A 25,649-nucleotide genomic window follows, 5' to 3' on the forward strand; every position below is an offset into this window, starting at 1 on the left:
AACTTTGTGGGGTATCTGTGGCTGCCAAAGTGACATCTGGCAGGATTAACTGGATCACCAGAGCCAAACAATGAGGACTGGGAAGGCAGCAATAACTGTGAGGCCTGGGCCCATGTGGGGGCAAGATTTTGAGAATGACCACTTAGGTGACAAAATGGGATTCCCACGAACCGCAGCTCTGGTCTGGAGCCAGTTTCTGGTCTGGAGCCAGATCCTCTCTCTGATGCAGACGTGGGAGGACGGAGCGGCAAGAGCTGCCCAGCTGCTCATCTGGGAACTCATCCTCCAAGGGACTCTGTCCCTCGTTCTCCTCCCGTACCTGGAGGCGGCAGTCAGCGGGCAGCACCTCTCACAGCACCCCCACGTACACCTGCTCAGACCACCTGCTCAGAGCTACTCTTTTGCCCAGCCCAGCATACCTGTTCCACCTGTCTGAAGACCCGCCGCACGTTTCCTCGAAGCACACCCCAGAGCTCTTCCTCACTCCAGCCACGCCTCAGCAACTCCTCTATCAGTACCGGGTATATGGACACGTCCTCCAGCCCCTGCGGGAACCTGTGTGGCCGCCAGCCAGCCAGCTATTGGGCCTCAGACCTGTTCCCTGGTCCTGAGTCAGAACCAAAGCCCTGTGTGTCCAGGGTCCACTGAACCCCAGCCCTGGTCAGATATGGAAAATGGAGACTTGGAGAGAGTAAATGATTCACTCCTGCTCTTCATCCTTCAGAGGAAGGCCCCAAAAGCGCCTCGACTATTCGTCAAAAGTCATTGAATTGTACTGTTAAGATCTATGCCTTTCACTGAATGCAATTTTTGCCTCCATTTATAAAGAGAAGAAAAGCTTTTTAAGAACTGGGTTGAGCCCCCTGCATGCACAGACCCAGCTGCAGGCAGAGAAGATGGTCAGCCCAGCCCAGACCTTGCTAAGAGTCTGCTCAGAGGCCGTGGGTCTGCTGGCACTGGATGGGCGCAGATGCTGGGCAGATGAGCTCTGTGTGGTGTTTTAGACAAATATGATGACCTAGAGTAGGGCCGAACAGACAGGAGAGCCCAGGAAGCAGACCCTGGGAGAGGGGAGATACCAGTTGGGCCAGCACACCTGAGGGTATGGTCAAGGCCATGAGGACCACAGTGTGGTGGGCACGGTGGCTGTGAAAGCCCCACTGCTGCCCAGCCAGCCCGAGACAAGCCACGGGGAAGCACTCACCGGCCAGCCCCGTCATAACCTCCGCCAGTCCCGATGAACTTGCATCCAGTGACTGCCCTGATGTGGTCGAAGTGATCTGAAGAATGGGAAGTCAGCAGCGTGGGGCTTCCAGGGCAGGGGTGGGGGTGATGACTGGCCTCTGTTGATTCCCCTTTTTGCAGCCTGGAGGCCAAACAGGCCAGTTCCTTCGTGGCCTGGCACCGAGAGTACCAACTAGAGGGCCCTGAGGTTTGATCTGAAGTGATCCCAGCTGGCTCTAGACTGGACTTCAGATTTGGAGTGGACCCCAGAGCCCCCTGTTTGGGCCATTTCCCACCCACGATTCACCCTGCCTCCCAGTCTCCTTGAGAACCTGTGGGGGCTCCTTTCCCCGGGTGTGGAGGATGAGAGAGGAACAAGAGTACAACTGATGAAGACCCCAGAGACCTAAGGAGCTGTCCAGTCCCTTGGCCAGAGGTAGGGACAGTGGGCTTTAGGAGCCCCTGCAGAGGCACAGATGGGCAGCACCCGGGCTCTGTGTCTGACAGCCTCCCTGATACCCATCAGTATCGCAGTTTTGATTCCGTGGCTCCAGTTCCACATGGCACCAAGGTGCTGTGTACCGTCCATTATTGGGTTTTTGGGAGCTGTACCTATTGCCAACAGGTGGGTCAAACCACGGGGGCTCTTCTGAAGTCCTCCCCAAGTTTGGACCCAGCTTCAGCTCCAAATCAGAGTTTTCAGAGAGCCCAGGGTGAGGCTCACCTGCCACAGTAGGCACGTTGGCTAACGGGTTGCACTGCAGCACCCGCACGGACAAGGGCACCATCACGATGCCACCGTTCTTCTTCTGCAGGGGCGGACCGGTGGACAGTCAGCTTGGCCCCCAGCACGCCACCTGCCTGTTCACGCTCTCGGCCCCTGTGAGGAAGGCGTTGAGGTCAGAGTCGTCTCCTCTCTGGGTTTGTGTGAATGGAGGAGCCGCAGCCCTGGTCTGGGTGGTGTCTTGGCCCTGGGTTTCTGGGTTTGGAGGAGTCTCTTACCACCTAGACCCCCACCTAGGGCTCAAGAGTTCAGGGGCTGTGGACCGTGGGTTTTGGGGGCAGAAGATATTTAACCTGGGGTTTGAGGAAATTGAGGGAGAAGAGGCTCAGGTTCAAGGGCTCCCGGTTTGAACCTCTTGCTTTAGGTTTGAGGGCCAGGGCAGTCTCTCACCAGAAGCTGCAGGATATCATCAGGAACATTCCGAGTGTTCTTGCACACACCCCGGGCAGCTGAGTGGGAGAAGGTGACAGCTGCCTGTGACACTTCTAGGGCTCGCCGTGCCACAGCATCGAGACGTGGGACAAGTCCACCATCATGCCCAGGCGGTTCATTTCTGCCACCACCTTCTGCAGGGACAGGATGGGGAGAGGGCATCAGGGCTGCATTTACCTTGTGTGCATTTATCTGTAGGGAACAGGCGGGGCTGGACATTCATGTGGGGCAGGGTATGGAACCCGGGTCCTTACCTCGCCCAAGCCGGTCAGCCGACTGACATTGCTGTAGAAGGGGTGGATCCCCTTTGCTGAGCTCTGTGCCCTGCAGGATGGCCAGGAGGCAGTCTGACTGGTGGCCATGACTTGGCTACAGGAGCCTAGAAAGAGGTTCTGTCGAACCGTCTCCACCTGCAACTCCCTGGTGCAAGAGGAGGGACCCAAACTGGGTTGTGCCTGGCAGTAGGAGGGCCCTTCTGGGAATTCAGTCTTGTTCTGCGAACCTCCATTCCCCTCCTCACCCCAGGTTCAGGGCCGGATCCCAGGGGTAAACTTGCTTTGGGCCCCAGCGTGATCTTGGGCAGATCCCTGCCTCACTGGGCCCTTACCATCTGCACTGCGCTCACCAGGGCGTGTTCCAGGTGTGGGTGAGTGTCACGTAGCGCACACCCCGCGCACAGAAGGTACGCAAGATGCAGAGGCTACTGTCCAGTGAGTGGCCGCCCTCCACACCAATGAGGCAAGCCAACTTCCGGGTATTGTTGCGAGCTGGGGGCAGGTAGGTCAGATGATCGTTTTCAGAGGCAGGGGTAGCTTACTGAAGTCCCTAGCACCTACCACCACCAGTCTGTTTACCTTTTCTTTTTGTTTTTGGCCGTGCCGCGCAGCACGAGGGCTCTTAGTTCCCCCACCGGGGCTCAAACCCGAGCCCCCTGCAGTGGAAGCGTGGAGTCTTAACCTCTGGACTACCAGGGAAGCCCCCGTCTACCTTTAACTGAGGTCACAAGCTCCAGCTCAGAATAGGAGGCGCACATGAGGCGGATGAGGTCAATTTGCTGCAGGGTGAGGCGCACAGCATCCCGTTCGTGGGTCTGGCGTGGGACGCAGGCTGAGCAGAACTGAGGGAAGGCCAGGGCTTGGTTTGGGCTTTGGCACTCCTTGGGCTTCTCATAGCCTCCTCAGCTGGCACAGCACTCACTGTGCCCAGAAGTCACATGGAATGCGTTGCTGTTGCTGTGGTACTTGGATGCCCGTCAGGTTGGCTCACTGTGACCCCTGTAGCCCGCAGCATCCATGGCATGGCACTTTCTAGGTCACTATGGTAACTTAGTTCCAATGTGACTAAGCTGTGGTCTCTGAGGCCCCCAAACTGCCCCACATTCCCCAGCAGCCATGGTGGCACCTTGTGTGTCCCTTTGGTACCTGGGCTCCCACGAGACCGTCTTTCAGCCTGTCCAAGCTGGTCTGGCCGTGGCTGAAATTGCACAGATTAACATCCTGGAGCCCACTGTGGTACAACTGCCTCAGGACCAGGGGCATGTCGTTGTGGCTGGAGGGAGGTCAAGGCAAATGGGTGGGCTCCTTAGGTCTTGGGATCAGGCAGGACACATTGCCTGGCCTGGGCCAGCCGGGGGGTCCCCCACCTCCCACTGTCACACAGACTATACTAGGAGCAGCTGAGGCCTGGGCTGAGGGCTTCCCACCAGGGAGGGGATGACAGAGAAGGGGAAGGGCATCCAGAGATGATGGAGAGGACATCCAGGGGTGGTGTGAGGGGGCCTCCCCACTAGCTCTGCATGCTCCGGACCTCCTCCCCTGCCCAGGGCCAGGCTAGGCCCCCACCGGCCCCCACCAGCCCGCACACACTGCAGCCCCCCGTCCACAAGCGGGAAGTCCCGCCTCAGGGCCCGCGTGCGCTCCCGCGGACTTGGGGTGCTGGAGGTGCCCGGCGTGGTCTGGACGCGGGTTCCCGGCCGCAGCAGCAGACACAGCAGAGGCCGCTGGCGGAGTGCGCGGGGACCTTCGAGGCCCCGGGGCCGCAAGCTGCGCAGGGCCAGGCAGGTGGGCAGAGGCGGGTCTGAGAGGGGCGGGCGATGGGGTTGTGCCCGTCCACACAGGCCACCCAGCGGCGCGGCCTCGCGAGGGGGGCGGGGTGAGGGAGGGGGTACAGAGTCACAGGGCCCTGCGAGCCGTGTGCGGAGAGCCGCGATCCGCGAAGCCCGGCAGCCCCGGGGCGGCACTGCCCTCCCGCCCCCCGCGCAGAGGCAGCTCCCGCGGGCTAAGCTGGCCTCTGCTGAGCGCCCACTCGCCTCCCGTCGCGGGTTCCCTCCGCCCCTGCGCCTCTTCCCACTCCCGCTGCTCCGAGGGGGCGCCCTAGGTTGCTCTCCCCCGCCTCTCACCTTCCTGGCCAAGCTGGGCCGCTTCTCTCAGAGGGCCACCTTCAGCCCGAGGCCTCCCGGGAGCGCACCTCGTCCCCATCTGCCTGCAGCCGGCCCCGCGCACTCCGAGGGCTGCGTGCGAGCGTCTCTGCGGCCACAGGTGCTCTGGGCTCCCGGTGTCCCGGTACGGGGCCCTGTGGGCTGGTGTGGGGGAAGAGAGAGTTTCTGGAAATGGGGGGTAACCTTGTGAGCTCTGGATTCAGGAAGGGGCCCTCTGCCCCCGACCTTCTCTCTCCACCTACTTGACTCCCCAACCTGCATGACCATTCTCTGGGGACTTCAACCAGCACCCGGGAACTCTCAGGAACCCCCCCCCCCAATTCTGTCAGCCAGCCTCAGGGAAGAGCGCCCTCAGGAGCTGCTACACCTCCCCAGGGCCTGAAGAGAGGGCCTTTTGGGATGTGAACTGAACACCTTCTGGGGAGAGTCAAGGACCCTTTTCCTCAACAGAGCAGGAACCCAGTCAGTAGGCTATTTGAGTGGAAGGAAATGAGTTCATTTCCATGGCAGCAGAGCCCCCATCGCAGCAACCTTCCTCCCAGGGCTGCTGGCCGACCTGGCCAGGATCCCTCCTACCTCAGCATGGAAGGCCCGGCCTCGTGGAGAAGTATAGGTTCTGAGGAAAGACCTGGCACCTGGGTTCTGCTGCTACACTTGCCTTATCTCGTGGCCCTTGTGGCTCTAGCTTTCCCAGAAACCTCAAGGGCTAAGTGCGTGTGCTTGCTCAGAGGCCGCACGCCATTCCCCATTTCCAGCCTCAGGCCCTCCCCCTAGCTGCCTCCTCTGGGGACCTCCTCCCCCCAACACACACACACACACACCACACACACACACACACACACAAACATAGAGGGAATGTGCCTTCTCACAGAAGCTCAACCACTGAGATGCTTTAGGGACTGTGCCCAAACTCCTTCATCCCCAGCCTCTCAAGTGTTTGCTCTGATCCCTGGCACCCCCTGGAGTTGTTCCACCTTTGGAAGCTTTCCTGGGTAGCAGGAGTGCCTAGCACAGGGGTAGTGACCTAAGTGTGAGCACTGGCGACCCTAGAAATCTGTTACAGAAAAACATTGAGCAGTAAGGGACCCCCCCTGGGGGCGGAAAGGGCTGGGAATAAAGGAGCATGTGAACCTCGGGGCAGGGTGCGTGCTGCTTGACTCTCCATCCTGTCCTTGCTTCAGGGAGCAGGTCTTCCTGGGTCTCTCTGTCCTGCCTCCTGAGACCCCAGGCAGGAGGCTCTTTGGGAAGCCACAGATTGCCGCTTTCAGTTTCAAAAAACCCAGCGCCCCCCTGGTTTGTGGTGGTGGCCGCTGACAATGGCTCAGAGCAGGAGCCCATGTGGTAGACTGCTAAGGCTTCTCTGCACCCTGTCTCTGCTCCTGCATCCTCCTCGGCTCGCAGAGTGCAGACTTTTCTGTCTTCAGCTGACAAAGGGGCCCCTGAGGATTGAGCAGAGGAACGTCACGTTTTCTTCCAGGCCAGCTTCAGCCCTGGGATGTTCAGGGCAGACTCTCATTTCAAACGTCCGTTTCTGAGGCTCCTTGCTTATGGCCATTTAGTGTGGAAGGAGGCTCCTGGCTGAGGAAGGCTCACACAGAACGCCTCAGGTTGTGATCTGTGGCAGTGGGCAGTGGGGGGACGGGGTGGGTCACTGCAGGAAGAGGCATTCGCTGCCTTAGGCAGTTACACCATGGCCCTCTCTTCAGAATGGCTCAGCCAGCAAGATTCTGTGGGGTCTACCTCCTGGCACCGTGCTCCAATCGCCGGATTTTGGGTCTGGGGCAACCCAGGTCTTCGTCTGACTCTTCCGGAGCGTGCTTTCTCTTGGGAGCACGTCTGGGGACTGGCTTCTCTGCTTCCACCTTTGCTGGAGTGCCCAAAGGAACTGCTGCTGCAAAGAAAATCAGAACTGATCAGTCACTTCTGCTGTACACAGTCTCCTGCCAGAATTTCCCTCTCATGTCTCTCCCAGTTTCTGGCTGAAGACCTTTAATCTACTTGACATCCAAAACACAGCCTTGGCCCATCACCTCTATGAGTCCCTAGAGAAGGGACACTGGCTCTAAAAGTGTTTTGTGGAGGAGAGCAGGGGGAGGGCAGAGGTACTCTGCCTGGCCCCTCACACCTGGGCCTCCCCACCCATGCCCTAGTCTAGCAGACACCCCACGTGGGGCGTGCCGGTGGGCTGGCACAGCCCCAGGGGCCCAAGGAGGGCAAGAGAGACCCACATTCAGAGATTGGCTTGAGAGGCTAGATTAACGTAAGAGACAGCTAGGTTGTATGGCACTGACCCTAAGAGGCAGAGATTTGTGTGGACTGGGGAATCAGGGAAGGCTCCTTGGCAGTGGGCCTGAAGGACAAGTGAGATTTGGACCCATGGGGAAGAGAGGGAAGACATTCCAGTTTGGAAGAATAAAAGCAAGGACACACTCTCCTCGCCCTTGTCCTGCCCCAAATATAAATTCATAGAACCCTCACATTTTCACAACTGAGGACTGAAGAAAAGCAAGAGGTGAAGGGGCCTACCCAGTGTTACACAGGTAGTGGAGAGGTGTTCTGCTCAATGGTTAGGTTCATGTTGGGGCTCCGGATTTACAGCTGATAGGAATGTGAGGACAAGCTCATGCCATTTCAAACATTTCCAAGTGATACTGAGAGAGATGTTAAAGGTGCAAAATGAGGGTGCTGAATGACCTCACAAAGTGGGAATGGTAGGCCCATTTTCATAGGAAATTCAAAACAAGTTCATGACCAAAGGGCATAATACAAAATGACAACATAATCATTACACTCCCCTCTCCCCTAGAAGTAGAAATCATTATAATCCTCTCTCTCTCCACCATGAAAGGATGAGGTAAAGGCTCAGCAGCAGCCCCCGTGAAACACACGGTCACCACTGTGAAGAGGTGTTACTAAGGCGATTTGGTCCGACTCAGAGAAGGAAAGAGGCAACTCTGCCCTTAGCCTGATCAGGCCCACAGGAAGGAAGCACACTGGGGGCAGCCTTTGAGAGTGTGGCAATGCGAGAGAACCTTCTTTAGGAGGGGACTCCCTGTTGCCGACCTTGAAGAAGCAAGGATGGGACATTCGTTTACTGGGGTTGTTGTAGAGGGGATGTGCCCAGGAGGTAGACACTGCTTGGACTACTATTTTAGAGGTTGGGCCACCCTGGTTGAGAACCACAGCACCTTGCATTCCTAAACTGCTTGAATGAGCGGGGTGCACGTCAGGACAGACGAAGTCAGGCCTCATTGGAGCAGACTGCCTTTGGGAGTGGTAGAAGGTAAAATGGGAAGGGGAATGCTCTGGAGGAGGTTTGTCATGGCAGGTGGGCCAGCACGAGACCATCCAGATTCTCCAAGGCTCCAGAGCTGACTTGGCTGGGAGCATCCCTCTGATGTGGTGTGGGGACTCCTACCTTAACAGGACCTGGCTGGGCATCTGCGGGAGGCAGAAGAAATGGTTTATTAACTTAAGAGAGCGAGAGACTCACCTGGGGGGTTCCACAAAACCACTTCAAAAGACTTGTACCTGGATTCTTGAGCCAACCCTCAGAAAACGTATCTAGATCTGGAGTAGGGCTCTGGAAGCTGCACTTTTAATAAGCTTCCTGGGCAGTCCCACCACAGTGGTCCATGGATAGTGTGACCAAAGTATTGTGTATTCTCGGTTGCTTTTGGGAGTCAAAGTGGGCAATGTGCAAAACTGCAGCAGGCATACGTATAAACAGGGAATATTCAAGGCAAACAGAGGGGTAGAGTTATTCCATGCATGAATCAGATTTGAGGAAAGCTAGCCTGGTGGTTAAAGAACACAACCCTTGGGAGGACAGACAGACCAGATTCTGTCCTACTTACTTGTGTGATTTTGACCAAGTTCTTTTATCCTTCTGACTGTTTCTTCATATGGAAAAGAGCTATGGCTGTACATTTAGCACAATATTCTCTTTTGGCAAAGGTTGCTCTGGGTCCATTTGTGTTCTCTGCAACTTAATCCTTTCCGGTGCGCAAGCATTTTTAAGTTGTTTGGTGAAGTATTACATTTGACTTTCAACTGTTCATTACTTTGGGCAAAGCTTATATAATGCTGCAGAGACTAGAACCTATGCAGAGATAGTGAGAGGATGTGATAAACTTATTCTGCCGGTTTATCAAAAAGTTTAACCTTTTCTCCTCTTCCTCCGCCTGCCACCAAGAGATGAGAAAGAAGGCAGAGCCTGGAAATGCACACCAAGCAATACTTCTGTGTCAGTTTGCCTTTTATTCCTCTGCCAGTACTTCCCAGAGAGATGTCACCAAAAGTGCCTAAGCTTGCCATGGCCATTGTTGTGAAGAACATTTCTCTCTATTGCTAGTCACATCCCCTTTTCCTTCTCCTGGGCGCTTAATGGATGTTTGGGGGCAGGAAATAAAATTTAAACTAAAACATCAAAAAAAAAAAAAAAAAAACCCAGAAAGATGAGCTCAAGTAGGCGTTATTGTGGTCCAAATAAGGTTTGGTTCATTCATTCCCTCGATTAGCATTTATCCCCCTTTGTGCCAGGCATGCGGGGAGAGAGAGAAATGTCTTCAAAGAGTCTGTGGTTGTATGGGGGAGGGAGCTGTGGAAATCTGTCATTTAGAAACAGCATGGAAGTGCTAGGGAAAAATTGTTTTGTTCATTTATCGCTCACTCATCCGTTCACCCATAGCAACTACGAAGGGTTTCACGCGGAGGAACTGGATGCCCTGAACTTGACATTCTCGTGGGGGGAACAACAATGTAAAGCACCAGCAGTGGTCAGTCACCAGTAGCGATTTCAAGCCAGAAGGAACCACTCAGCAATGGAGAGAGGCACAGGGTGAGCAGTGACTTGCAGAAAGGAGGGGTTATTCATGCCAACTGCTGAGTTCAAGTTCATCTGGGTTGTTGTGTGGTTCGTGCTTACTGCATCTGTTTTTGGAACGTGGCTCCACCCTCCAAGAAGGGTGAGGATGATCACCCTTCTTTCCTCCTGCTGTGCCCCGGGGTCACCCAGCGAGTGTCTGCAGGGATGATCTGCTCTGTACTGGCTTTTCAGTCCCACTCCCGGGAGAAGAGAGACGAAGCTGTGTCTCCACCGCAGCTTGGCCTGATTCAGTCACTGGGTGAAAAGGTGGGAAGAAGGTCAAGTTCATGAGAACTGATGCACTGCAGAGTCATTTAGTCCTGAAGTACCAGTTCTGGTTGCTGGTGAGTTGCTAAATCCAGAGACCTGAATGTAATTCCTCCAGAGCCACTGAGACATCACTTCCAGGCCCATGGCGGGCTGTAGGGGTGCTGGCTTTTCTCAGTGCTAAGGAGCAGCCATCTTCCACTGAGAGAGGACTCTGTGCCAGCAGGAGCAGAACCACACCAGGCACCGAAGGAGGTTCTGCATCCCAGCATCTCCCGACACAGTGATAGATACACGGGTAGAAGATGCGACAGGGCATTCACAATAGAACACAAGCTTATCCCCAATAAATATGGAAAGATGTTCAACTTCACTACCTAACAAAGAAATGCAAGTTATAAATCTATTTCTTTTTTGCTCATCTAATTGGTAGAAAGTTTTAAGAATGCACAAAATTTGCTGCTAAGGATGTAAGGAAAAGGCCGTTTTCATCTGTTGCTGCTGATGGGGATGGAAATGGGTGCGAACCCTCTGGAAGGTAATTTGGCAATTTGTGTATCAACAGCCTTAAAATGTTCATACACTTTGAGCCAGTAATTTTGCTTTTAGGATCTTATCCTAAGGTGAAAGTCAAATTTATGTACAAGACTTATGTTCAAGAATATTCATCTCAGCCAGTAGTGTAATAGAAAAAATATTAGAAGCTACCTAAAAATCCCACAATAGGGGGTTGGTTAAATAACGGATGGCCCAACTTAAGAATGGAAAATAAAGACGCAGACGTAGAAAATGGACTTGAGGACACGGGGAAGGGGAAGGGGAAGCTGGGACGAAGTGAGAGAGTGGCATGGACTTATATATACTACCAAATGTAAAATAGCTAGCTAGTGGGAAGCAGCCACGTAGCACAGGGAGATCAGCTTGGTGCTTTGTGACCACCTAGAGGGGTGGGATAGGGAGGGTGGGAGGGAGACGCAAGAGGGAGGAGATATGGGGATATATGTGTATGTATAGCTGATTCACTTTGTTATAAAGCAGAAACTAACACACCATTGTAAAGCAATTATACTCCAATAAAGATGTTTTTTTAAAAAAAGGATGGAAAACAGTTCATTCCTTAAAAATGATTTTCTCCAAGAATATTTAATGGTGGGAAGATGTAGTGTAAAAGCAGGGTACAAAATACTAGATGGAGTGTTTCATTTTGGTAAAATTTAATAATACAAGTGCAGAAAAAGTGATTAAAATAACAGTACTGATTTGACTACGGGACATTTTTTTCTTTAAATTTTTCTGTTTTTGGTGTTATAAAGCATCATATATCCTCTCGGAGTCTCAGTTTATGTTCTGTGAAGTGGGACTCATCACATCTACACTGCAGTGCGCTCGGGCAGAGCAGCACAATATTTGAAAGTGCCCTTGACAATGACCAGCCCATTGTAATACTCCAGGAATGGTTATAATATCATTGCCAGTGACACACCCATAGTCCGGATATTATCCGTAACGATTACTAAGGTTGTTTATCTCCCTCCAATTTTACTAAGAAAAGGATTAATTGAAGACTCTAAGTCATTTTTACTGAGGTTATTATTATTTTTTTTTTCAAAATACTAATTGTAAAGTCTGCAGTGGGTATATAGGTTTTCAGCTTTTTTCCAGATTTTATGTTTTTGGTTTTTTTAAAAAAATATTTTATTTATTATTTTTATTTTTGTCTGTGTTCGGTCTTCGTTTCTGTGCGAGGGCTTTCTCTAGTTGCGGCAAGTGGGGGCCACTCTTCATCGCGGTGCGCGGGCTTCTCACTATCGCGGCCTCTCTTGTTGCGGAGCAGAGGCTCCAGACGCGCAGGCTCAGTAGTTGTGGCTCACGGGCCTAGTTGCTCCGCGGCATGTGGGATCGTCCCAGACCAGGGCTCGAACCCGTGTCCCCTGCATTGGCAGGCGGATTCTCAACCACTGCGCCACCAGGGAAGCCCCTTTACTGAGGTTCTTAATACTCACCTTCCTCACAAGGGTGGACAAAACTCTCAGCTTTTTGTATTGAGTGCAAATGTCTCTATTCTTGCCCATTTCAGAGTCCTCCTCACTCAAAATCTAAGTTTTGTCGATCTTTAGTACCCTGTCTCTCGTCTTATCTCAGATTATTCTGTGGTAAGATGGTGCAAACTATATATTTACTAACTGGAGAGAATTCAAGTCCCCGGAGCTGTTGTAGCTCAAAATTCTGTTTTAAGTGGAGTCATTTTCTGTGCTTTCCTTTCATGCTGTCTGCAAAATGCCTGTTTCTGTCCTCCTTGAGATCCAGGTTTACAGCGCTCTCCTTTTTCTCATTCTGGGGTCTCTACGTTTGTGGTGTCTCTGAGGGCCCATGTTCTGTTGAGGCTAAATTTGATACCTGGGTGGGGGGGAAGCAACTTCCAGATGGGTCAGCCTAGGAAAGGATCCCCCATTGTGTAGAAATTTAAAAACAGGCAAAATACCTGTCCTATCAGACACTATGATTTGCCCCCTCTGTCTGACGCAGCCCAGAGCTTCGTCATTTAATTCACACCTATGTACTGTGAAGACCCAGCCAACAAGATCATTTTGGAGCCCTGAGTGGGTGCCCAGAATGGATGGGAGGGCTGAGGTAACCAGAACTCTGCCTTTTTTATGGACAGGTGTTAGGGCGTCTTCTTTTCAAAGTGACACATTCCCAACCCATTCAACTCACGTAGAGGAAAAAAACCACTGTCACCAGCCAAAGGGAGAAAAACATGGGGCTGCAGAGGAAGAGGGATCTTGTGGGGACTCTTGTATTATTCATCCACGTGCAAGTATGAGCTCCAGATTTGATAAGACATGCAGTCTGATCAAAAGTCATGCAATTAATGATTTCTTTCAAAAATCAAAGAACTCTTTGATTCTTCATTTTAATGTAACTTTGACCTCTTTTCTTTCCATGTCATGAAAGAGGCCTTGACTAAGCTAAACATGCTCTCTCTCCGTGCCTGCAATGTAGCAGAAAGCATCCTCAGTTACCTTCACAGGCAGTGGAGAACTCCTTAATTTTTCTCTGATGACAAGAGCTCCCTTTGAGCCTGGGCCAGAGGTGAGCAAGATTCTGATTCTGGAAAGATGTAGAAAAATGAAGTTCCTTTTGCCCGAGGTTCTGGGTGAGCATTGTTGATGTGTGACTGTTAGCAGTCTTGCCCTCCTTCCACCTATTCTTCCTTTTCTGCATGGTGGACTGTCCTTTAGTTTTGGGGGTACAGTATTGGGGGAAAAACGAAGGGGAGGCTAGAGGTAAGTAGGCTAGTGGCGGGGATTTTGTGCAAGAATATTTGAAGGAGGAAGTGTGGGAGCAAGTGCTGTGGTAAGACGGGAAAGGGAGAATTAAAAAAAAAAATCTGTGATCCATAAATCCCCTTCAAAGACTCTAAGCAAAGTACTTAAATTATTTTACAATTACTTTTTGGTTACTACTCTGAGTATAAAAAACAATAAGTTCACTTTTTATCGTATCCCCATGTCATTAGCATCATTTTAAAGACGTGTCTTAATGGCTGTATCGTGTACCATCCTTTATTTAACCAGCTCCCTTTTTTGGACAGTTAATTCAGTTATTTTGTTGTTTATATATATATAGATATAGATATAGATATAGATATAAATATATCTATCTATCTATATATATATATGGTGGATATTTTTGTTTGTAATTCTGATTATGTCATTTTGTCAGTCAGGATAATTGATGGTAGCTGTACTAACAAACAACCTAAAACCTCAGTGGCTTAGCAGGTGTTGACTGAAAAAAATGCACAACTAAAAGTTGAGAATCATCTTTTATTTGGTGGACTTGCTGAGGACTTAAGCCCGGGAGACAGTGTCAGATCGCTCTGAGAGATTGCACTGAAGAGGGAAGGGAGGAACCAGGACATATAGGAGTTTTGCAAAAACAAAACAAAACAAAAAATAAAACCCCAAAACAACCAGGTAGTCGGAACATCAAAAGATTACTGTTAATTAAAGAAAAACCAGACATCTCAAGTTAATGAATTTAGCATTTTTCTATGTATGGGAAGAGGCAGGAGTCTGGGCTCATTGGAATCCTTCCTTTGATGTGCATTTGAACTATCTAGAGCCAGCATCCTGCTTTTCTCCATCCTGAATCCCCTCCGGGTGCACCATCGGGGATGGCTGCCATGGCTGATGATGGCTTGATGGCTGCAACACTCTGTTGACTGATAGGGCAGGCGACATTCTTCATCCATACAGGTTCAAGTTTTCTTTCTTGCTCGATTTACTGGCTAGGGTTGGAGTGGGAGACTCTGTTCTTTGCAGATGTGAGGGACTCAGGGTCCTTCAACATTGTGGCGTCACCTTCCTCAGGTCCTCAGAGCCCCGCGCTGGAAGCAGGGAGCTTGGAGAAGGCACGCACGCTCTTGGCCTCTTCTGCCCAGAGAGGACAGAGCCACTTCTGCGCATGGTCCACTGGTCAGGGCTCGTCCCAGGGCCCCACCCAGAGGCAAGGGGGCTGTCGAAGGGAATCTGGATGCAGCAAAGAGAAAGGGCCAATGGGTATTGATTAACAACTAGCCAAGGTCCTACCTACCTACCAATTCACTGTCAGATCTTTAGAATACAAAGGGTTACAATCCTGCCGTCCTCCTCTAATTCGAGACAATTCTCCATTCATATTCTCTTTTGCTTAGAGCAACCTTGAGCTGGGTCTTCCCAGGCTCTTCTTTCTACCCCTACAGGCTGTGGTCTCCTCGGAAGCTTTGGTGGGATGCAGGCACCATCTGGGAGAAGGCGCCTCGGAACTCACATGCCAGCGTTGCCCAGGACCCCAATTCCTTCCACCTCTCGGATGCTGCTTTCTTTTCCCAGGGACAGAGCCAAGCTGTAATTGACTCCTTGGGTATTTCAAAGTCCCTGATCCCAAGACTGAAGGATGACTCCCTGCAGTTGTGAAAGGTTACCAAATTATCAAGACCTCTGATTGGGAGGGACAGTGGGAAGAGGGGAGGTGGTGTCAGGGGAAAGGCACTGACGTTTCAAACTCAACTGGCGACTGCAGCCCCTGGTAATGGCTTTAGTAACTTCCCAGCTGATCCCTGTGATTGAGCATCAGGACCACTGAATGCTAATTGAGTTGAAAAGCTTCCCCCTCATGTGCTAAAACTCGCAGGCAGTAAAAGGCTTCTGACCATGTCTGGAGTTGCGTGCTGGGGACAATGTGCTGGGTTGCCTCTGTCTACACTTAACTGCTGTTCGTCTTCCCGGCTTGACGGGGTAGGGTTGCTGTACATACACAGACTTTAAAATTATTTTTAAATTATTTTAAAATTTTTTAAACTGAAGAATGGTTGATTTACATTGTTGGTGGTTTCAGGTGTACAGCAAAGTGATTCAGTTACGCATACACACGTACATACGTATACATACATACATATATATATTCTTTTCCAGATTCTTTTTCATTATCGTTTATTGCAAGATATTGAGTAATATTGAGCACAGTAATACTGTGCTCTACAGTAGGACCCTGTTGTTCATCTATTTTACATATATCATATATCTGTGTGTCTCTGTTAATCCCACACTCCTAATTTATCCCTCCCCTCACCCTTTCCCCTTCGGTAACCGGAATTTTGTTTTCTGTGTCTGTGGTTCTATTTCTCAAACAGACTTCTTTTTTTTTTTTTTAAGCAGATTGCACCTTGCTGTGGCTGGATCAATACTCTGGAGTGAGCTGTTTGCCCTCAAAACTGCTGGGGCCGCAGCAAAGGAGCTGCAGGATCCCAACGGGGTCCTGACGTCCATCTGCTCTGTTTTTTCCAGATATGCTGAATCGACAGTCCTGAGTTTTGAAGTTTTCCTGGAGGGGACTTGCGGGGATTTCTCCAGGATCGATGGAACTCCTTTTGTGGTGCTTCAGTGCTTCCACCATGAAGCGCTCATTTCCCTATGCAGGTCCCCCCACCCCACCCCACTGTTTCCTTTACTCTCTCTCCTCCCACCCCCAATACCCAGAAGAAGATCTAGGAATCAGGTCCAAACATAAGATCTTTGGAGAATCCTTGTGTGTGTTTTTTTTAATTTTTATTGGAGTATAGTTGATTTACAATGTTGTGTTAGTTCCGGGTGTACAGCAAAGTGAATCAGTTATACATATACATATAATCCACTCTTTTTTAGATTCTTTTCCCATACAGGTCATTACACAGTACTGAGTAGAGTTCCCTGTGCTATACAGTAGGTCCTGATTAGTAATCTATTTTATATGTAGTGTTGTGTATATGTCAATCCCAATCTCCCAATTTATCCCTCTCCCCTCCCCACTTTCCCCCCCTGGTAACCATAAGTTTGTTTTCTACATCTGTGACTCTATTTCGAATCCTTGTGTTTTACTCTAGTCCTGAAACTAGATAAAGCCTAGCCATCAATAAACAGATGATGAAGTAGAGCCAGGCATTGGTTGAGTGTTGATGTTTCTGGTACAAGCTGACTCTCTGCTCATCATCCCACACCTTCATCAGCCATCATCATGCTGTCTGTCACCTCCTCTTCTCTGAAGAAGGCCCGGGCCATCTTTTGAAAATACTTAGCCCAGCACTGAGACCCTCCCAACTGAGAGAGCAGGAAGGGCCAGGGCTGCTGAGGTGCTCCCTGAACCCCACTCAGGGGATCTGTGTTGTTCCCTCCTGGGTGTATTGCGTGGACCCCTAAAATTCCTCCAAACCTCTGCCTCTGGGCTTCCAGATTGCCCCTGAAAGAAATGAACAATAATCATAATACCCACCACTTACTGACCGCTGGTATCTTGAGGGCTTCCTTGCCATTGGACAACATTTGTTGAGCTCCTACTGTTTGCCAGACAGTGGGTACATGCTTTATGTGTGTTTAGCCCTTCTGACAACACTGTGATTTAGGACCTGTTAATATGTCTATTTTGCTGAAATGGAAACTGAGGTTCAGAGTGGTTAAGTAACAAGGAAAAGTCCATGTTTTTACCCCCTACACTAATAGATATGTATATTTGTGTATATATATTCTATATATGTATATTTAACATATATATTATGTTGACTGAAAAAAATGCGCAACCTCAAAGTTGAGAAATATGTTTTATTGGGTGGGCAAAACTGAGGACTTAAGCCTGGGACACAGCCTCTCAGCTCTCTCTGAGGGACTGATCCAAACAGGAGAGGGAGGAACCATCAACTATAGGAGATTTTGCAACAAAGACCAGGTAATCGGAACATCGAAAGATTCCTGTTAATTAAAGAAAACCAGACATCTCGAGTTAATGAATTTTTAGTGTTTTTCTGTGTATGGGAAGATGCAAAAGTCTGGGCTCACTGAAATCCTTCCTTTGATATGCACCTCAGCTATGTGGGCCAGTATCCTGTGCTTTCTCATCCTGAGCTCCCTCGGGGTGCACCATCAGGGGAGGCTGTGGCAGTTGACTGCTAGATGGTGGGCATCCTGTTTTCATCCTGAGTTTCCTCAGGGTTCACTATTGGGGCAACTATAATGTGATGGCTTGAAGGCTGCAACATCCTTTGTTTACTGATATGGCAGGCAACATTTTTTCATTGACAATTATATATATACAATATACACTGTTCATGTTACATATATTATCTATTTTATGTACTACGTATTTTTTATAATCTTTGCAAAAAACCTTGCAAGGTAGGTGTTATTATTTACATTTCGTGAAAAAGAAATTAAAGCCTCTAACAGGCTGAGAAATTGGTCATGTCACTACATCACGATTAACAAGTCAGTGAACAAGATTTTGAATCCAAGTAATCCTTTTGTGAAAAACAAAACCCCAAAAAACAAAGAAGCTATGTTCTTTCCATGCTCCAAAATATATTTTGGTCAAGTGACTTAAGAAACTCTTCTCAAGCTTGTCTAAAGCAGAAAATAAGACAACAGTGCTTTACTGGAAATTATCAAAAGGCAGGATCAAGCAGGAATAATGAAAGGGAGCCTGAGGTTTCGGGTGATGAACTCACTGGCTAAATAGGCCCCTGGAAACAGACCCACTTTTTTTTTTTTTTTAATTCATTTGTATATTTGTTTATTGACTGTTTTCCTCCAATAGAATGGAATCTTTTTTTTTTTAACATCTTTATTGGAGTATAATTGCTTTACAATGGTGTTAGTTTCTGCTTTATAACAAAGTGAATCAGCTATACATATACATATAACCCCATATCTCCTCCCTCTTGCGTCTCCCTCCCATCCTCCCTACCCCACCCCTCTAGGTGGTCACAAAGCACCAAGCTGATCTCCCTATGCTATGCGGCTGCTTCCCACTAGCTATCTATTTCACATTTGGTAGTGTATATATGTCCATGCCACTCTCTCACTTCGTCCCAGCTTACCCTTCCCCCTCCCCGTGTTTAGAAACCCCTCTGGTCCAGTGGAGAAGCATATCCTAGGCCCCCGGTGCCTTTCAGAAAAGAGAACAGAGGACGATTTTGCAAATTGATTGTTAACCGGAAGTGAAAAATTCTTTCCTGAGCATTGTCCTGCCTTAAAAAAAAACCTGATGAAGTGAAACTACTTTATTCCTCCCCTTTGGATGTAAAGTTTGCCACATTTTAGATTTCAGTTAGGCATTGTTTGAACCAGAAGGAAGACTGGCTTTTAGAAAACAGACAATGGTATAAATTGGATTGTATACGAAAACAGGCTTTGTTAGTAAAAAAAGATACACAGATAGAGTCTGTTCCTATAAGCTTGGCTTTAAGAGAAAGGTTGGTAAGGGAACCATTTTATTTAACTGAAGAGGAAGTTTCAAGCAATAGTCAGCAGCTGGTAATCCCTAATTTGTGGACTAATGTTGAAGCAAGTTAATAAAATGACCTCAGGGAAAGAGCAGGGTAGTGTTTTATAGAATTCTGGAGCTGGAGGGAACTAGCAGAGCATCCAGCCCAATGATCTCATTATAAAAATGCAGGAACTGAGGCCAGCAGAGGAGGGGCAATCTCCCTCCGGTCACAGGGATATAGTTGTTATGCAGAAAACTCATTTAAATATTATTTTTTGAACATGTAGTTGTGTGAATGAGAAGCAGAAAAGGTAACATTTACTTTTCTGGTCTCTGGACGTATCTCCCTAATACTATTTGCCTTTTAAACTCTCTTTTCTCCCTTCAAGATTGCATTAAACAAAAGAACAAAGTCAAGGGCTTTAAACATTATTTATTTTTTAAAACAATATGTGCATATTATAGATTCGGAAAGTGGTCTCCCTCTCACTCCTGGCTCAAGCCAAGCAGGTCCCCTCCCTCGGGCTCACTGCCAACAGGTCTCCATGTGCCCCCCAGACCATCCCATATGTGGACAGGCCCATACGTAACTACACACTTCTCTGCTATTCGTGGCGTCCTTCATCCTACTTTTATTATTTTGCAACATCCCTTGGGGGCTGCTAACACATCAGGTCCCATCCAGTCGCCTCTTTCTTTTTAAATGGCTGCATCGTCTTTCATTGTCTGGAGGTACGAGAATTTATTTAGTACATTTGGGTCACGTCCTCTCTTTTGCTATTTCAAATAGTACTGTGATAAATATCTTTGTACATACATCATTTCACACATAAGGGGATCTATCTGGGGTATAAATCCCTAGAAGTGAAATTGTGAGGACAAAGAGGATGTGTCTTACATTTTGTTGACATTTTGTTGACATTTCTAGAGAATTGCAAAGATTGGGGTACCTGTTTCTCCCCACCATGCCCAACACCCTATCAAACGTTTTTCACTTTTAGGCTAGGTGCGATTATGGTAGGTGAAAAATATCTGGTTGTATTTTCATTTCTATTCAGACTCAGTTGTATTGAACATCCTTATGTTTAAGAGGCTTTGCAGAAATGTTCTGTTTTTCTCTTTTGCTCATTTTCCTACCGGTTACTGGTCTTTTCTCTTATTGATTTACAAGAGATCTCTACATATTAAGGCAATTCATTGTTTCTCTGTACCATTATTCACAAATTTTACTTCCATTTTGTTACTTGCCTTCTGATCTTGTTTACTGGGTGCCTCTCACCTCCCCTGTTCCCCTCTCCCTCCACCCCCGTTGGCAGTTCAGAAGCTTTTTTATTGTTGTGAACAACTGTGTGGATCTTTCTCTTTGTTTGTGTTCGGATTTTGTTATCATACTTAGTAAGGCTCTCCCCGTTAAAATCTGTCATACAAAATCTCCTCACAGTATACTTCGACTACTTTTAGTATTCCCATTATTGCATTTAAATTTTTCATTCATCTGAAGTTCCTTTCATGTAAAATATGCACTAAAGATTATACTTTATTTTTTTCAGATAGTAGCCGAGATATCCCAGTACCATTTATAAAATAAGCCATGTTTACTACATTGATTTGAAATGCTACATTTATAACATAAATTCGAATCTACTTCGGGACTTCTATTTAGAGCCATTAATTATTCTGCGTAGTCAAGAAACAGTACAACATTCTCTTAATTCTTATAGTTTACAATATATTTTAATAGTAGTTTTTCTTGTTTCCTGAGGTAAGATTGTATTTCTATAAACTTCCCTCTTAGAACTGCTTTTGCTGTGTCCCACAGATTTTGGATCATCGTGTTTTTGTTTTCATTTGTCTCTAAGTATTTTGATTTCCTCTTTGATTTCTTCAATGATCCATTGGTGGGGTTCAACTTTTATTTTTATTTTTCTTTCTTTATTTATTGGTGGCACCATGCGGCACATGGGATCTTAGTTCCCCAACCAGGGATCGAACCCGAACCCATGCCCATTGCAGTGGAAGCTGGAGTCTTAACCACTGGACCTCCAGGGAAGTCTGGAGTCTGGGGGAGAATGGATACATGTATATGTATGGCTGAGTCACTTTGCTGTGCACCTGAGCCTATCACAACATTGTTGATCGGCTATACTCCAGCATAAAATAAAAAGTTAAAAATAAAAAAGAATTAAACAAAATTTTTTAAAGCAGATAAGTCCTCAAAAAAAAAACAACAAACAAACAAACAAACAAAAACACTCCTACTCTCACTCTTCCTTCTTGTTGATTTTTTTATTGTACAGAATGGAACCTGTTTGTTTATTTGCCCCTCTCCTTCCAAAAGTCCTGTGGGTTTTATGTGCATTATTTTACAGATTAACTTAGGGAGAATTGATATCTTTGTGATACTACATATTTCTGCTCAAGAACATGGCATGCCTTTTGTTCATTAAATGGTTCATTTGTGTCCCTTAATGCATTTATAAATTTTAATCACATACAGGTTACACATTTTTAATGTAAATTCCCAAGTATTTTAACTTTACTTTTACTGTATTTTCATTGTATCTTCCAACTAATTTTTCATTATACAAAAATATTTAGCTTGGTATATTAATTATATACCAGACATCTTTATGCATTTAAAATTTTGTAGTACTTGTAACGTTATTTTCTAAGAATACAGTTATATTTCACACACACATAATAATAGTTGTACTTCCTTTCCCTCAAAATTCATACTTGTTTCTTTCATATAGTTGTATAAGCTAGTGTCTCCAGAACAATGTTAAATAAAAATGGTTACAGTAGGTATACTTATTTTGTTTTTTACTTTAATGGAAATGCTTGTTGTATGTTAAGCCTCACACTAGCCTTTGTGCTGATATCTATATATGGATACACACAAGTATGTACATAAAGTTTCATATTTGGGAGAATAAAATCAGGTCATATTAAAATAACTTTGATAATTGTTTAAAGTGCCAAACTGTATTTATTGTTTTATTTCTTTAATACATTGTTCCTGAATGCTGTCTTTTGAATTGTTTTAAAAGATTAACATTTTTTTTACTGTTATTATTTTAAAAAGGGAAATTACTATTATCTTTGGCCTGCAAAATTCCTTTCAAGCAATCATTTTAAGAGGAGCTATTTTATAATTCATAAGGAAGGAACCGCAATTTACTTTGTAGCAGTGTACTTCAATCAAGGAGAACTTACCTAAAATGTAGTAAACAGTCCAGCAAACTTCTATAAATACATTATCAAGAAGTCATGCATTGTTCTCCTGTGACAGGCTGAAATTACATGTACTGAGAAATGCTTTGTATCCAGCACTCTGCTGATGAATTCAGATACATTAGCTCATGTAATAATCCTCCTAACATTGTTTTAAGATAGGCTTTGATACACCTTTTAAAGTTTTGGGAACTAAACCTCAGGCAAGGTTTCTGATAGAAAAGGGCATACCTGAGAATCGACACCAGATCATCTGATTCCTAATTCAGCTCTTGCCAGGTTAAAAACGACATGCCAAATATCGGTCAATTAGTTACATCTTTTTTTCAACCTGCTCTGAGAGTGGCCATTATGTCAGACCAACAGACGTGTCATTCCTTCTATAAGCATTTATTGAGCACCTACTTTGTTGCACAGAGATCTCCTGGTGGACGAGGTGCTCTGTCATCCTGCACGTCTGCTCACGTGGAAAAGGGGCAGGTTGTAGGGCTTGGGAGAGCCAGTCACACCAGGGTTCAGAGGAGGAGGCCACTCAAGGGGAAGTGTGCAGACCTGGGATTCTGGAGGGTGCTTCAAAGGTTGAAGATGCAGTTGGAGGCCATGAAAGGGAGGGATACAGCAGACTGCAAAAAATGGTGCAGACATGATGTATCATAATGTACAAATAGTAGGGTTTTTGTCCTATTACATTTTTAAAAATGTTCTAATATTAAAAATTAGTGAATTTAAGGGTGATGACAGCAAGAAGAAAAAGGAGAGGCTGAAGAAAAAGCATCTGTTAGAAGCTAGAGATTGGCTTAGAGTCATAACTGATAGCTAAACTAAAATATAAGGAAAGGAAAGGAAGATAATTTCCAGAAGCCACACACAAATACAATTTGGAAGGTATAAGATATTGGGATGCCATACATTCCATTTCTTCACCTTCAGGGAGAATTACACTCACACTATTCCAATAAGATAAAAGATCATGACTATAGACTGAATTGTGTCTCTCTAAAATTTATACGTTGAAGTCCCAATTTCCAATGTGACTATAGGTGATAGGGCCTTTTTTGGAAGTAATGAAAGCGAAATGAGGTCATAGGGTAGGGCCCTGATCTGATAGGATTCGTGCCCTTATAAGAAGAGACAGCAGACAGCTCTGTCTCTTTGCCACAGGGGGACACAGTGAGTAGATGGCCATCTGCAAATCAGGAAGAGAACCTCCCCAGAACTCCATCCTGCCAGAACTTGATCTGGGACTTGTAGCCGCCAGAACTGTGACATAATGAATGACTGTTTTTAAGCCACCCAGTCTGTGGTATTTTCTTTCGGCAGCCCAAGCAGACTAATACAAACACATTCTATTTTAGGATAGTTCCCTAAAACTCCAACTCCTCACTAACCCTTCTTAGCATCAACGGCCTTGACACCGATCAGATGAAAATAAAGTAAAAGGTTAGCAATGACGTGAGGGGGTCCTTCCAGGATGACCTAAGAAAGTCTTTTACCCAGAGGTGATTTTACGCAGCGTTAGGAGCCCCTCCAAACCTGGTGAAGAGATCTGAGGAAATAAATTGGAAAAGTTGAAAGTAGCTTTGTGTGTGTTGTCGCCTGTGTGCACAGGAACTTACAAAGATGTGATGGTGAGGAGGCGTTCCTAATCTTTCAATGTAAAGTTAAGAAGGGAAATCATTTCCCCCTATAAACATACAATGCGTTACTCCAGGAAATGAAAGTTCATGTTAAACGAGCCAAAGGTTTAAGCCAGTGATACAATTCACTCACCCCCTCGTTCTTTCTTCAACCCATATTCATGGAGCCCTGGTGGGTACCAGGTGCTGTGCTCTTAGAGTCCCCACCTCCCATCATTGGTACGTATTGAACAGTAAACATTCTTTTCGTTGATCTCGGTTTTTAAAATATTCTATTGGTCAGGGCTCTTTGATACACTTTTCTTGATGACCACCTCCCGCCCCCCCACCTCTCAAGACCTTCAGTATCAGGGTGAAGAGTCCAGCAGAATTTTCCCAGTTTGGAGAAGCTCTGCATGTACTTCATAACCTCAGGAAGTATTTTCTTAATCAGTCAAGATGGAGAATCCCAGCTGGGCCTTTCTGTGCAACTGATTATTAGCTTTATTCAAACATTCACTTACAAATCTGCCACATGTGTGCTCTTATTCTCACAGACCAGGTCATTGCACTGCGCCCGTTACAAGGGCAGAAGGACCACATTTCCTTAGCCCAATGCTGCTCCCAATGGAGCCAAGAGGGAAGGACCAAGAAAAGAACACCCGTTCATAGAAGCTGTCGGTCTCAGAAGCCCAGCAGTGCCTTGAAAGTTGGCAAAAAAAGATTAAAGGCCACTTCTAGTCACAGCAGTGATATTGCTGCAGATACATTGGCATATTTATCCTCTTCCAGCCCTTCAGTAGCCTGGGCTATGGAGATTGTCTTAAGGAGCTTGTGTCGATTTCCAAGCTTTCCTCTGGAAGCTTAGCCCTTCTTAAGTGTTCCTTAATAGCCAAAAAGCAGAGCTGGATTCTGAAACTCCATCACTCAGACATTTTGTATCAATAAAACTGATGTTAAGAAGATTTAAGCTGAAATGCTGGCTCCATCATTCTTTTCTTCCTCTCTGTCACCCAGCCCCCTCAGACATTCATGCTACAGGCTTCAAAATGGGACTGATGTTAATGAATTTCAGCACCAAGGAGTCATTTGCTGAGGTTACCTGAGAATAACCCCCCAAACCAACTCCTGAGAAAAATCAAGACAATGTTCCATAGACCCACCTACTGTTCCTTTATGTCGCTCTGCCCTCACAAACAACTTGTAGCCTAAAGTCTTTTAAAACTGAACATCTGCTCTTCTTTTCTTCTCTAGACAATCTAGGCAAAGGGGTGGGATTTTATTTATTCCATTTGGTGAGATTTTCATATCTCCTTTGCTTGAAATGGCTCAATGGTCAGTATAGTTTAACTTACAAGAGGAGGAAAATGACAGTTTTATGAATATTTATCAAGAGGGTCTAATATTGAAAATTGAAAAAGAAAACAGGAGTCATAAGAAAAGGGAAGAAAGAGAGAGAAAGAGTAAGGAGGGGAAAGGAGGAGGGGATCAGAAAAGATAAATCACTGGAATTTAGAAATCAGAAAAAGGTCTGAGGGAACATGGCAGCCCTCCTTCAGGGAGACGTTCATTTAAACCATTTCAACAAGAGGAGAGGGTCTTCCTGTTTCTTAAGATCCCTGGAAGAGCTGCACCGTCTCCAGTCCATATGCCAAGACTGTCGCTTCATCTGTCCCATGCCTTCTGCCCTGGTCTCTGCGGGAATCGACAATGACTTGTCATGCCCTATTCTTCCCACGTGTAAAGGGACTTTGTTTAAAATAGACCTGATTGTCATACAATCATGAAATGAAGTTTAAAAAAAAAGTACCTGCTTCCATTAATAAGCCAGTGGTAAATAGAACCATCTCTCATGGAGGAGAAAGGAGACAATTTTGGTGGGGCCTGGTGGCTAGTGGGACGCTGAGCGTATCTTATTGGCTCCCCTTTGAAAAAAGCTGTCCAGAGCTTCTGTCAAGACAGAGGATAAAAGGCTCAGAGCTCTACCAGCAGACCAACGGGGTTCCTGGT

The 25,649-nt window shown here is 46.9% G+C and overlaps 1 pseudogene; it reads right to left on the minus strand.

Annotated features, from left to right (window-relative positions):
- On the minus strand, window positions 1-16,592 carry LOC132356750 (dipeptidase 2-like; annotated as a pseudogene).
- Window positions 16,593-25,649: the final 9,057 nt, after the last annotated feature.

The sequence above is a fragment of the Balaenoptera ricei genome, chromosome 21 (assembly GCF_028023285.1).
Source record: "Balaenoptera ricei isolate mBalRic1 chromosome 21, mBalRic1.hap2, whole genome shotgun sequence".
NCBI classification, from domain to species: Eukaryota; Metazoa; Chordata; class Mammalia; order Artiodactyla; family Balaenopteridae; genus Balaenoptera; species Balaenoptera ricei.